Source organism: Podarcis vaucheri (genome assembly GCF_965113315.1).
Source record: "Podarcis vaucheri genome assembly, chromosome: 3".
Lineage (NCBI taxonomy): Eukaryota > Metazoa > Chordata > Lepidosauria > Squamata > Lacertidae > Podarcis > Podarcis vaucheri.
In genome coordinates this window covers 31,571,997-31,585,863 of record NC_138761.1, presented here as the reverse complement: position 1 = coordinate 31,585,863, position 13,867 = coordinate 31,571,997, and the positions used below count along the sequence as shown (strand labels likewise).

Below are 13,867 nucleotides of genomic sequence, written 5' to 3'. Positions count from 1 at the left end.
AGCTAAGCCGCTAAAAGCCGCTAATAGTGCTAATCCGCTAATCTATCAATGGGCTTGCTTCGCAAGACGAAAAAACTGCTAGACGAAGAGAATCACAGAACGGATTCTTTTCGTCTTGCGAGGCACCACTGTATTTGACTTTAGAAAACATCTGAAGGCAGCACTGTTTAGGGAAGTTTTTAATGTTTTATCATGTTTTTCATATTCTGTTGGGAGCCGCCCAGGGTGCCTGGGGAGGCTCGGCCAGATGGGCAGGGTAAAAGTAATAAATAATATTTATTATTTTTATTATTTTTACTACTACTACTACTACTACTACTACTACTGACTTGTGGCATCACAGAGGTGGGCTTTGTCACTGGCAATACCAGTGTTGTCCATGCCCTCCATGCTGAAACATGGGAGGTTCTATCAGTATCAGCGTTCTGCCAGCTCTTGAAGGCACACCTGTTTGGTCGTGCATCCCTCTGAATTATGCTTTATAGTGGGCTTATTCTGGCATATATTTTATGTTTTGATGTAATTGTTTTATTGTGTATGGATATTTTATAACTGATTAGAAGTCGTTTTGGAATGCAAGTGGTATATAAATCAATAATAGTAATTCCAGAAGAGAAAGGCAGAAAGAGAATGGATGTGATGAGAGGGGTTCTTAAGACTGCTTGTGGATTCTCAGAATTATCCTGTACAAAAGAAATGCTTTCTGTTCTGTAGTTTGGCATGGGTCCATTTGTCTTCTTCATTCTTCTGACATTTCCTTATATATGTATTATTATTTGTTTAGCATTTATTTAATGTATCTGCACTCTTAAGGTGGCTGGCAAGAGTCAATGAAATACATCTATCAAATAATCCTGAAGTAGTCTAAGGAAATACTTTTCCTGATCCTTCTCATTCAGCTTTTTCTGATGTTATGCATGTTGCTCCATGTTTCCTTTTGCTGATATCAGATTCAGCCAACACATGGGGTCTCCTGGAAAAAACTACTTTCTCTCTCTCTCTGTGTGTGTGTGGGGGGGGTGCATTTAAATAAATAAAAAAGGAGGCCAGTTAGCCATTTGTTTTGATAGGGTAAATGCAGAGATGTTGACTTTACAATCAAAAGCATTATGACTCCAAACTTTCCAAACCCAAGTTGCGTGCTTCAGCTAACACCACCAACATGTGCTCTGCATGATTAATAGTGTTTATAAAGTACATAAAAGAATTTTGGAAGAATATGATATAAGGACATTACTATGTGCATTTTTGGTGTGTTTTTTTAAAAAACCCAACATGATAAATATACAGTTGGACTTCGTTTTTTTGACAAAAATTATTTATGGAAGAAGAAAAATCAGAAATAAATTAGGCAAGCCATGTGATTTTTCTCAAAATGGGGGGGGGGGTAATGCTAACAGTCCAATATCCAGATTTGTGCGGATCATTTTCTTAGCTTGACTGATGTTACTAATGTGGTTCTTCCCCACTCCTCCAAAATAAATAAATAAATAAATAAATAGCTGTTTCTCTCTTTAAGTTCTGCCATTAAACTGCACGGGGATAATTCTTACAAACATAAGAACAGACATGCTGAGTCAACCCAACCACATATATCACTCATCATTTTCCTTACAGACAGTAGACCAATATGCCCAAGAAGGGAGCACAAGCAGAGAGTGATGGGTGTCCTTCTGATGTTTATAGCAGGGAATAGATGGCAGAGGGAGAGATTGGTCTGCAAGCCTCTCCATTAGCTCAGCCGAGAGACCAGCAACTGTTGGTTTCTAGTGAATACATGGTTATTAATAAATGTTTCTATGCTTTCTAAACATACTTCATTGGGAAACTATCTAAGTAAATTACAAACCATCGTAGTACTAATAAACATTATTTACACTTACAAAAATTTACAGCAGAAATGATCAAACATACACATAATTTAAACAAAGTTTCCTTTATTACAATCATTAAATGTTTACTCACATGTAAGTCTTGTCAGGATTTAGCATAGAAACAGTGAAGAATATGAAGCAGGCAGTGCAGTGATACTTATAAGTTACTTTCTACATACTTAAGATACTGCTTGCTTTCTGGAGAGAGCAAACAACATGCCCATCCCCATCAACAGGCAAACGAAAAAGAGGTCAGGAGGAAATAGTAGGGCTTAAAATCCTTTGTCTAAGTTCCCCAGGAAATGACATCACAGAGATGTTATCTCTAGGAATTAATCTCTCTGTGAGGCTTAACCCCTTTATACAGTAAACATAATTGTCATTTTGGCTGCAGATTTTCTCCAAAAAATGAGACCCAGCTGAAAAGTGTCAGCCTGTTAAACATGGCAAGCTAGGGATGGGGGATCAGTGCACCATGTGGGCTGACAGGATGAATTGAGGACTGTGGCCGTGGGAGAAGTGGGTCGCCCTTGAAGTGTAAAGCTGGAAGCCCCAGCATCATAGGTTCAGGTTGCATATATGTGTAAATAGACCATATATTTGATAAAGACACCACAGTTTCTGCTGTGTTTCCATTTGCAAACGAAACACGAACCCCAAGTAAGTGCCTGGACTCCTGGAATCTTGCACTGCTTTGGAGATTGGGGTGGCGCATAACAATATAAGAAGAAGAATATAACAATAATGTAACATAATAATAATATGTTATATGTTATAATATATATAATAAAATGTAACATATAATATATGTTGCTTTGATTAGGCATTGAAGAGTGCAATGTAAATGCTAGAAATAATTTTCAGAAAAAATAATCTCATATCATTAGCTTGAAGCTCTCATTTATTATGAGTTTGGTCAATATACATATACATGTGTATGTTAATCAGTTTATCCTGTCACTTTCGGTGAGTCTGAAATTTGCAAGTAATAGACACATCCTTTGGTCATTAGTCTTGAGTTAGCTGCCCTTTTGCTGATTTTTAAAAGCCCCAAGGGAAGAAGAGAAACATTTATAAAGGCATTCTAATCTTTAACATAAGCTGAGCCTTTGATTGTAAAATGTATCATTTGGTCATCTTGGTTTTTAAAATGCAGCCCCATTCCCTAAATCCATCACTTGTTGCAGCTGTTCTGTCTTTAGCACCTGTAAGTTTACCCCTGAGAGGCTCCAGACCTAACGAAAATATTTTATAGGCATCAGGTCCAATGGTTGGATGTTCAAGCATTGTTTTTTCAAATAAATGTACTCCCCACCAGATTAGTCAACCAGAGAGACACAATGGTACCAAAAGACCCATGAACTAAAGAATCTGAATTGAAACAGTCTGGACTCCTTTGACTAAAATAAGCAAATAAAATAAAATAATTACTAAACCATTTAATGGGTGTCTAATTCCTGCTTTAAACTCCAGGGCTCTTTTAAACACAACCTTCAGTTACTCTGCCATGAAGAAGAAACAGATTTTTGTTAAGTATGCGCAACACCTGAGTGTTCCAAAGTGCACTCTTATGTGTTTTCATCCTGCAGTAAATCCTACTAAATTCAATGGGTCTTACTCCAAGAAAAGCATATTTAGCATTGCAGCCTCATGGTGCAATCCTATTTAAATTTATTTGAAAGAAAGTCTAGGGATGGGTGGATTGGCCAAAATAAAGGTGATATTAATTGCACAAATGTAAGTCATATGCAGAGTGTGTTAGTGTGTATCTATCAGGAAGGGTGAGGAAAAGCAGCACTGGGAATACAGGTGAGAGACAGTGGAATTATACCCCTTTCCCTCCTCTACAACTACTATTTGCTTCAGGAGCTAAGCCTCCATTAGCATTGCAAACAAACAAAAAAGCAGTGCTATTTTCCTAAAAAAGAGGTGCCAGAACTCACCAGGAGTTCTCTTATAATGGCAGTGGTGGACCCCTGAGAGGTGCTGTAAACTGAGTTCCAGTGAGTTCCGGCTGGAAAAAAAGCCCTGCAAAAAAGCACTTGTTCATGCATCACATTTCATTTGGCCCAAAGATTAAACATTCAGGAAATTTATTATACCTGTGCCCAACAATTGGTACAGTCCTATGCATTTAACTGGCTCTGCAGAACTAACTTTGGAGGATTCCATAATTAAGGTGCAAGCAATTTGCTGCACAATCCTCACAGGTCAGTCCCATTGGCTTCACTAGAATGTAGCTCCAGGTAAGTGGGGACAACATTGCAGCCTCAAAGCCCTGTTGATTTCACTGAGAAAATCAAGCTTAATGTCCACCAAATCATGTTTTTAATTTTCTGTGTCCCTGAAAAAAGCTGGGATTTTTGATACTATCTTGGGTCAAAAAGCTGTCATTTGCTTTTCCATGCTTATTTTTATTCTGATTCGAGATTACTCTTGTCTTGTACACATATTATATTGTAGAACAGTTGATGTGTATATGGGAAAGAACAGGATCGCGTCTGCAGCCCCTCTCCCCCCGCCAACACATTCAGTATAACACATTCGCTGAGCCTAAGTGCATCTAATTTGATTGTACACATGTGCTCAGTCTTTTCATTTCTTGGAATTAAACTGCTCTTCCTCTATGAGGAAGAGATTGCATCTTTTTAGTAGAATTATTTATAGCCCCCCTCCCCCTATTGCCAGTTCCATGGAAAACTTCACATTTCACATGCAAAAATATCCATATTGCAGCCCTAAAACACACAGGGTTGTAGCAATACACACACACACACAAATGCTCTGAAGTAGACCCATTGAAATAAATGGAATTAAGCTAGTTGATTCCAGTGGGTCGCCTCCTGAGTATGACAATTGGATCCAATCAGCTAGTATTTACTGTTTTCCCTCTTTATTGCCTCTTTTGCATTGGTGTCCTTGTAGGGCTGCTTTAAAATCCTCTATAGAGTACGGAGATCATTGGATGACTTCATTATGTAACATAAAATCACCATCCATCATTTTCCTCTAAAGGGGAAGTGTAGGGAGCTGACGACATTATTAAGCAATATATTATCAGAGACACCATGAGGGTTTTTCGGAATCTCTTATAGAGGCCTCTAAAACAAGCTGCTTGCAACACCTGGTGCTTATTTATTTCCTGGACCAAATCTCAAACCATTGTTAGAGTTCCCAGTGGAAGATATTTATGGTTTTAGGTTTTCGAGCAGGCAAAGCCTTCTTTAAGAAGAGGGGCTATGTGTATTGGATAGAAAGTGAGAAGATTCTAGATTAATAAATCCCCTCTTTATCCGAACAGATCTGAGCAGATTAATGGCTTTGGTTGCTTCTAAGCTATTATTGTGCACAGTTAATTACATGTGAGCAGCAACCACTCACCGTAGCCCCAGATAGTGGAAGAAGCTGTACATTAATACACATTCAAAATTGAAAGGTACCTGTGTATTCATTGTCAGGGAGCAGCTGGGATCCTCCATTCATCAGCAAGACCCATAGGGAAAAACATCTGTAAAATACACATCTGGGTACTCATCTGTCTCATGCCTTCACTCTCCATGTGTTATGTCAAAGCTCCTCAACCAGTGCATTCAACTACAGCTGCTGGCTGTGGACTCACCAGCATATTCAGCTGTACCACTTGTGTGTTCAGATTCCCATCCGGCAATTTAGTCATTGCCATTCTCCATTAATGGAGGCAGGAGGGTTATCTAGGATTCTAGAGGCCAATGGCACATGGTGCTGAATGCTTCATTGATGGAGACACGAATCTTTTCCCAACCTTCAACAGCAGGATCGGAACAGTAGTGTGCAGGAAGGGACGTTAACACTTCCTCACCAAAGAAATATCCCACTCCCTCCCCAAGCACCCAGTGGCACCAGTGATCTGCCTCACCTCCAAACCTGCAGTTTGCCAAAGGTAGGCTCACCTTTAAATGCAGACCAGGTCAAATTTCTCCTCCATCTCTTAGGCTCTTGGTGAAAGCCCTGAGGTGGAAATAGCACATAAGATGTGGCACGTTTTTTTCTCCCTCTTTCCGCCTTCAGATCTTAACAGCACCTTCTTCACACTATTTTCTCTCACCACGAAGGTGCTTTTGAACCTTCATTCTAAGCTTATTTACCACTCATTCTAAACCGTGGGAGTTTTAAAAGCATAATTCAGAATTGATGGTATTAATTTCTCTTTGTGAGAGAATCCTATGGGACTGAAACAAAGCAACACGAGTCAGTTATCTTCCCATGTTGTGATTTTTGGTAACTGTAGACATTGTTTAAGAATCAGCTATTCCTGTTTCTTCACATAACATAGCCTTGGAATAACTCCAACAGTATACATTCAAGCCATGTCCATCATATTATATTTAGCTGGAAGTCCCCCTATTTCATATCTCTGTCTGGTTATTACTTTTGCTTTTGACAATTGCATGGTGAGCAAAAAATACCTGAGAACATGATGGAAGGCATGAACTACTTTAAGAAACCCAAAATCCTGTGGTTTAACACCAGGATATACTTGCCTTGTCAAAAGAGCGAAAAATTCAAATGAATTAAAATCACTATTGGCATGTAAGTTATTGTTCTCTGAGTGCTGAGGTGAGTAATGGGGCAGACTAAGCCAACTAGGTTGATGTGGCCATACACTTTTGAAAGTGTCACAGGACTTCTTTTATGTGTGGTGAGTGAACACACATAGATATGGCTACCAGTGGTGGGTGAAATCTCATCACTCAGTTTAGGATTGCTGCACCTTCTTACATTCTTAAGAGAACCCTGTGTGTACTCCAAGTCCCAGCCAGCATGGCCAATGGTCAGGGATGATGGGAATTGCAGTCCAAAGCATCTAAGAAAAACCTTCTGGATCATGGCAGTGGCTCATCTCCTGCAGTTTCCAGCGACTGGTAAGGCACCAGGTTGGGGAAAGGTGATGTAGGCTTTGTCCTGACCTTCAGATGAATGTGTGGAGGTCAGTGCAATCTTCTCCCTCCCTCCCCCTTCACACATTCAAAGAATGCCTGAAAGGGGTTCTTCTCTCCTCCTAATCTACCTACAGGTTTTCTTTGTGGCTTTAAGCGCGGTAAGAATTGCAAAGGCCTTTGGCAACCGCGACACAGAAATTATTGCTCTAAAAAGAAAGCAATCTTTATGAGGGCTTCATCAGAAGCACATGTATCTGAGTATTAGGAATATATTATTCCACAGGACTTGGCGACGGCCCAGAAGTCGGAGCGCTGCGCACAACATTGGCCCGTGCAATTTGAGAAGCTGCTGAGCATCGCAAACAAGAGCAGCAACGATAAGAGATAGCAAGAAAGGTTGAAGAGCTGGTCATGTTTAGCTTAGGGGCCTGAAGGCTCCAGGGTGATGGTGATATAATGGTTCTCAGATCTTTAAAAGTAAGCTGCAAGCAGGATGGCAAACAACTGTTGGCTGAGTGGAATTTGACTGCATAGCCCATAAATGATGACTGAACTGTCAAGCCTTTGGGATTAAATACCAGAGTCTTCAAACCATCAGAATATTTAAATCAATCTTCACCAGCCCAGTGCTGGGCTGGCTGGGGCTGATGGGAGCTGTAGTCCAAAACATATGGAAGGCACTCTGGAAGGCTGGTGAAGGTTGATTTAAACTATGTATCTTTTTCTACGTTCTTTCATATGTGGTGGACCTGTAAAAGGGTAAAAGATTATTGGGAAGTAATTGATAATGAATTGAAAAAAATGTTTAAAAGCACCTTTCCAAAACCAAAAAGCAGAGTCCTTTTTGTTGGGGATAATTCAGATGGAAATTCCCAGGTGTCAAAAAAGGCTATTTATGTATTCCACTATGGCAGCCCATGTTTTGTTAGCCCAAAAATGGAAAACGAACAAGGTCCCAACCAAAGTAGAATGGCAACTTAAACTGATGGAATATGCACAGCTTGCTGATCTAACTTACAAAATAAGAGAACTAAGAAGAACATTCTTTTAAAGAAGATTGGGAAATGTTTATTGAATATATGGGGGGAATTGCGTACAATTGAAAATGTTGGCAGCATTAGGATAAATTCAACAGTGTAAATAATCTTTGATGGAAGTAATGATGGAATACTGAATGGTTTAGTTTATATAAAATATGCAGAGATTTATGCTATGCAAAATGAACCATGGGAAGAGAAGAAGGGAAGTCATTGATATTTTAAGGTTGTTTAAATTAATATTCTAAATTGTAAAACAGAAAAAATTTAAAATTAAACAAACATACAAACAATGTATTTTTGTACAATATCCCTGGGAAAGATGGTGTATATTGACATGTCCCATCACTCCAGTGGCATTTGTGGCATAGGAAGCTGCCTTCTACCAAGTCAGACCATTGGTCTAACTAGGTCAGTATTGTCTGCACTGATTGGCAGCAGCTCTCTGAGGTTTCAGACAAGGCTCTCTCCTAGCCCTACCTGGTTGTGTCCAGTCCCAGGAGCAACCGGCCATTCTTGCTGCTTAGAGCAGCTGCAATCTGCGTTTGTAGAGGGAACTTTCAAAACAAGCATTGGGAACCTGTGGCCCTCCAGATGTTGCTGAACTACAACTCCCATCAGCCCCAGCAAGCATGGCCAGTGGTTGGGGATAATGAGAACTGTAGTTGTAGCAACATCTGGAGGGCCAAAGGTTCCTCACACCTGTTTAAACTATTAAAGGCAGTCCTTGGACCATCTTGTAAACCTTTGTCATTTGGGGGTGCATTTTGGAGCGTGTGTTTTTAAAAACTGCAAATTGAAATGAATGGTATGGTATGGTATGGTGTTTTTCTTTTTTCCAAATAGGAAAAAGAAATTATCCAAAAGCAAGAAGGAAGTAAGGACATGAAGGGGACGGCCAAATGCTGTCTGTTGGTTGGAAGATGTTGAAGAAATCCCCTGTGGAAAAACAACAAAGAAAGGTACCAGGAAACAAAGTATTATTTTCATGTTCTGCCATTAGCTTGCCACCTGTTAGCTGTGATCATTACCCAGAGCTGAAAGGGGAAAGGCTAATCTCTTGCACATTTAGATCAACAAACTCAAACAAAACCTGCCTAATTATCCCATTGAACCTGTGTCAGTTTTTTAAATCCAGCTCCCTTTCCCAGCTTGGCTGCAAGCCAAGCCCAGCAAGCTGGTGTCCATAAGCCGCATGCTAATGACAATGTCCTTTCATTCCAGGAATGATATAATTGCCAAAAGCAGTTTACAGACTCATTATTTTTATGGTCATATTTCAGAGGAAGAGTCAAAGGTCAGTCTAGGGTTTGCTTGGGAGCGTATTGGATCTTGCCTATTGAGAGCATGCAGCAGCAGCAACACACCAACTCCCAAAGAGCAAAGTGTTATCCCCGGGTTAGCCAGGATTCCCAGTGTCACAGCAATGACAACCTAAGAATGATTCAGGTGGTCAGTTTTTACACAGCCCATTGCTAATCCGTACTTAATGAAAACCCCCCTGTGATGTGAAAACAAATAATTCATTTTGATGTTGAATTGAGCACAAGCGTTTTGTCCAGATAAATTTGACGTGCTTTATTTAGTACACTTTTATTCTGCTGTTCATCGTAATAATGTTGTCACATTTTTTGCCAGTTTTTTTTTGGGGGGGGGAGGGGAAGTGCTGAACCATTTGTGTGAATGTTCTTGCAAGTATGAATGAGATTGCCCTGTTTCCACCCATTCCATTCAAATATATTTGATCAGGAAGGGTATTTCACCACACACACACACACACACACACACACACACACACCAAGAATGTCCACATGGGTGGATTCCACAACTCCAAAGTATCATTTTTTACCAAATCATTTATATTGGTTTTTAACTGAAGCTAACCAAGGCAAGTTCTCATTTAATTGTTTCCTACTTTCCTAGGCAAAGGAGATACAAGAAGGAAGAACATGAGAGCAAGTGGGTGTGAAAGGAAGATCAGAAAGGGAAAAAAGCTGCTAGTTAAATGTAGGCAATGTGGAGCCCTCCTGAACCTGGTTGGACTACAACTCCCATCATCCCTGACCAACGGCCATACTGGCTGGAGCCAGTGGGAGTTGGAGTCCAGCTACATCTGGAGGGCACTATATCGGCCATATGTGTGCTGGGTCATTGCAAAACCCGATAACCAGAATCCTGTTGTCATGGTGGTGGTGGTGGTGGTGATTGATTGTGACTCTTAGCAGTAGTGTTGTTTAGTTTTGAATGTGGCTTTCCTATTGCATTTCTTATATTGATTGCTTTTTTGCTGGGACTTGTAAACTGAGAGATTTCTGTTGAAAGATGAAGTAAATAAATAGATAGATTTGGGGTGTAAAATTCAGGACTGAACAAAACACAGCACTGCAGAATTCTGTTCCCAGAAGAAGCAGTGGTGGCCACCATCTTTGATGGTTTTGAAAGAGGATTGGACAAATTCATGGAGGGTAAGACTATCAGTGGCTACTAGCTGTGATATCTATACTCTGTTCTCCATGGTGAGGGGCAGCAATGCATCTGAAATACCAGTAGCTGGAAAGCACAGGAGAGGAGAGGGCTCTTGGGCTCAGGCCCTGCTTGGGGGCTTCACCTAGGTATCTGGTTGGCCCCTGCAACAATATGATACTGTGATAAATCACCCTTTGGCCTCTTCTTGTGTTCTTACATTCCTACGTTTCCATTTCAGACAGCAGAGATCAATGCTGAAGACCAAATATTCACTCTGTTGGGAGAATATTTGTCTTCTGGTTTTGCTTGTGAGAACTGGGGCAGGGGGTTGTTTCAGTTCCAGGACTGCAGAAGTGGGCAAATGGTATCTGCTGTAAAACCATAGTTGAATTATAATAAAACAATACCTCAGTGGTATATTATATAATAAAATGAAAACAGCATATTAACTGAAACAGTAAAATTGTAATTAAACGCATACATCCCTTACAGTGCAAGCTTACATCTGTCTACTCAGATGTAAGCCTCATGGACCTCAAGGGGACTTACTCCCAGGTAACAATGGGTATAGGGTTGCAGCCTTAATGTCCCAAAGCATGTTGGCTAACTTTATAGATCCTCTGCCATCTGCAGTTAATTACTGTAGTTTTACTATTAGCAGGTCAATAAACTTTTGATCACCTCTTTATTCTTTTATTGGGTTCTGTGCCAGCTTATGTTTCAGTGTGAGGTTCAGTAACAAGTTTTTCCCTGAAATAGGGAAAATTAATAATTCTGAGGTGTTTGACATGTTTCAAGGGCAGGGATTATATGCTGCTTTGGGTGATGGACCTAAACACTTATTTATTTTTTTGCCAAGGGAATTCTGTAAAATGCCATGTGCACTGACAACAATCGGATTAAAACACTCTTAATAACCTCTGCAGTTCAAGCTTGTTCCTCAATGACAGGTCAACAAGGCAAGCCTGTGGATATCAACTCACAGGTAAGCTCCACTGTGTTCAATGGGATTTACTCACAGGAAAGTGTGCATACCTCAGCCTAAGTGTACATAACTCTGGGCACAAGAGTTTCAACCTGCAAACAGAATTTTATCAGATATTCAAGGACCAGTATCCTGTTCTCACAGTGGCCAACCACATGCCCAAGAGAGGCACACAAGCACATCCTGAACAATAGTGCATCGTAGCTCTTGATCAGTGAAAAAGAAAAATATTATTGATGTTGACATTCCAGTTTACATTTTACCTATAATTTACACTGGGTACCTGTAGAATATCACTTACTCGATTTTGGCAGCATATAAATAGTTGAAATGTTACCCTGGAAGAATTATTTTTAAGCAATTTAAAGAGGCATAATTCTGTTTCACTGTTGCTAATCGAAGGCTTTGTATTGCGATTCTTGTTGGTGTTGGATCAGAGCCTCGGTTTTTACTGTGTGCTGCACTCTCAGGACAATAAAGATTAGTGTGTTTAAATTGGTTAAGGCTAAAGAAACAAGTGAGGAAACCAAATCCTTGCCACATCCATAGTAAAGATGAAATACACACACACACACACAGCTCATGCACACACATACAAACCAGTCCTCACTCAATTAAACAAAACCTGTTTACCCCCTCCCTCCTTCATATCTGAAACCCATTATTCTGTGAGTGTAAACCTAAATAATAATAATTAATTGTAAGTAAATAAGCTGGAACTCTCACCAAACTGTGTGTCTGTGTTTCAACTGAGATGCATTGTTTGACTGAGGGCATTTTAATGTTCAGTGTCCATTTCAATGAGGTCATCAGATGTGATGGAGGATAAGAAGCCTGGATGTTTTTAAAGTGGTGCATTGGAGGGATTTTTTTGCCACCAACACAACTATTAAAAGTACAGTGGTACCTCATGTTACAGACGCTTCAGGTTACAGATGCTTCAGGTTACAGACTCTGCTAACCCAGAACTAGTACCTCAGGTTAAGAACTTTGCTTCAGGATGAGAACAGAAATTGCGTGGTGGCGGCTCAGTGGCAGCAGGAGGCCTCATTAGCTAAAGTGGCACCTCAGGTTAAGAACAGTTTCAGGTTAAGAACGGACCTCCAGAACGAATTAAGTTCTTAACCCGAGGTACCACTGTACAGGGTCCCTGTCTTATGTTATGTTTGCTAATCCTACACATATCAGTTCAAACTGGTTTTATTATTTGTTTTATTTTATTTTAAATATTTAGAATCCACCCTTCTTCTATAGAAAGGGTGGGAAATCTTTTCGAGTCCTTGTGGACAACTTTCTGGGGGCCACATATTGGAAGTGGGCAGGGGCAGCTGCAAAAGTGAGTAGACTTTCACCTTTTTACATTGCAGTCAGGATAAAAATCAAAGGATCTTACACACACAACATACATCTCTCCACCCTCCTTTCAGGCACATCCGACAAGAAGCAATTCCTCTGGGGTAATTTTTTCGATATTCTCCTGAACTGTAGGGGGGATTTCTCCTGGAGAACATTCAGTGAAATGGTCTGCCCAAGTTCACCAGCTGTGGGACCAGTCTTAATATCGTTTAATCTCATGTTAATATTGTTCAAGGAAGCAAGAGAGGTGGCCCTTCACTCTTTTCTGTTCCCCTATATCAGCCCTGGCTTCTTTCATCCACCAATATGAACTGAAAATAAAGCTTAATCCAACAATACACGAGCCTGAATTTCTCAGAGGAGAATTTTCCAGGGGGAAATGTCTGAGATTCTCTCTCTGTTTCATTTCACCAGAATATCTGACAAAATTCCACCTGCCCCACCTTGAATGCTTCAAATAATGTGGAGAACTTTTGGAGGCCATTTTCATTCAACCCAAATCTAGAGATCAATGAACACAGCATTCACAGAAAGCTGGTGGCACCTTTTAATTTTACTACATTTCCTTTCCTCTTTCCTCCCTTCCCTCTTAGCCCCCTCCCAAATGCTTATAACATTGCAGTTGAGAGATAAGTCATTTAGTTGCAACTACTTTCTGTTGCTTATGAGTGCTTTCAAATGGGAAGGGAGTCTTAATGTGATACCGGAAAGGGCATTAGATAAATAAACAGGTCTTTGGTTCTGACATTTCCTGGAAGCTTAAGATCATTAACTGAGGGGTCCCCACTCATCTTAACGCTTTGCCCATTAACAGGTACATTTGAGTCTTTCCTAGGGAATTCACCAGCCTCTTCTCATTCTCAGGGCGAATGGTTTGCGAGTGACATGCCGTATGGTGTGTGTTAACTGACTTACTCCCAAAGGGACACCGATATGCCCTTAATTAGGACGTTGGAAGCATCAAGTGAAGCCTTCTGAGATGGCATCAGGAAACAAGGTGAGGAACTGTGGCTGCTCACCGCCTATTTGTTTATAGTACTTATTTGTTTATTTTTAAGATTGCTCACCCCACCTTTCACCATAAGATCCCATAGCGGGTTACAGCAAGGGAAAATACCATTTTAAAAGCAGATGAAACCATCGCAATTATAAAACAAGTAAAATTGCTGTAAATGGAACAGAAGAGTATAGATTTGGCAAAAGAAATAAAAAATCATTCCTTTCCTCCTC

General features: G+C 40.3%; 1 long non-coding RNA gene across 3 annotated transcripts; it reads left to right on the top strand.

Moving 5' to 3' along the window:
• Positions 1-8,672: 8,672 nt before the first annotated feature.
• LOC309529722 lies at positions 8,673-12,733 on the top strand. Of its 3 annotated transcripts, none has more exons than XR_014218375.1 (4): positions 8,673-8,792; positions 9,754-11,281; positions 12,516-12,617; positions 12,709-12,733. It is a non-coding gene; the product is annotated as an uncharacterized lncRNA (long non-coding RNA). The 3 variants fall into 3 exon arrangements; XR_014218376.1 differs by lacking the exon at positions 8,673-8,792 and having other exon boundaries at positions 9,600-10,851; positions 11,156-11,281; XR_014218377.1 differs by lacking the exon at positions 8,673-8,792 and having other exon boundaries at positions 9,600-11,281.
• Positions 12,734-13,867: the final 1,134 nt, after the last annotated feature.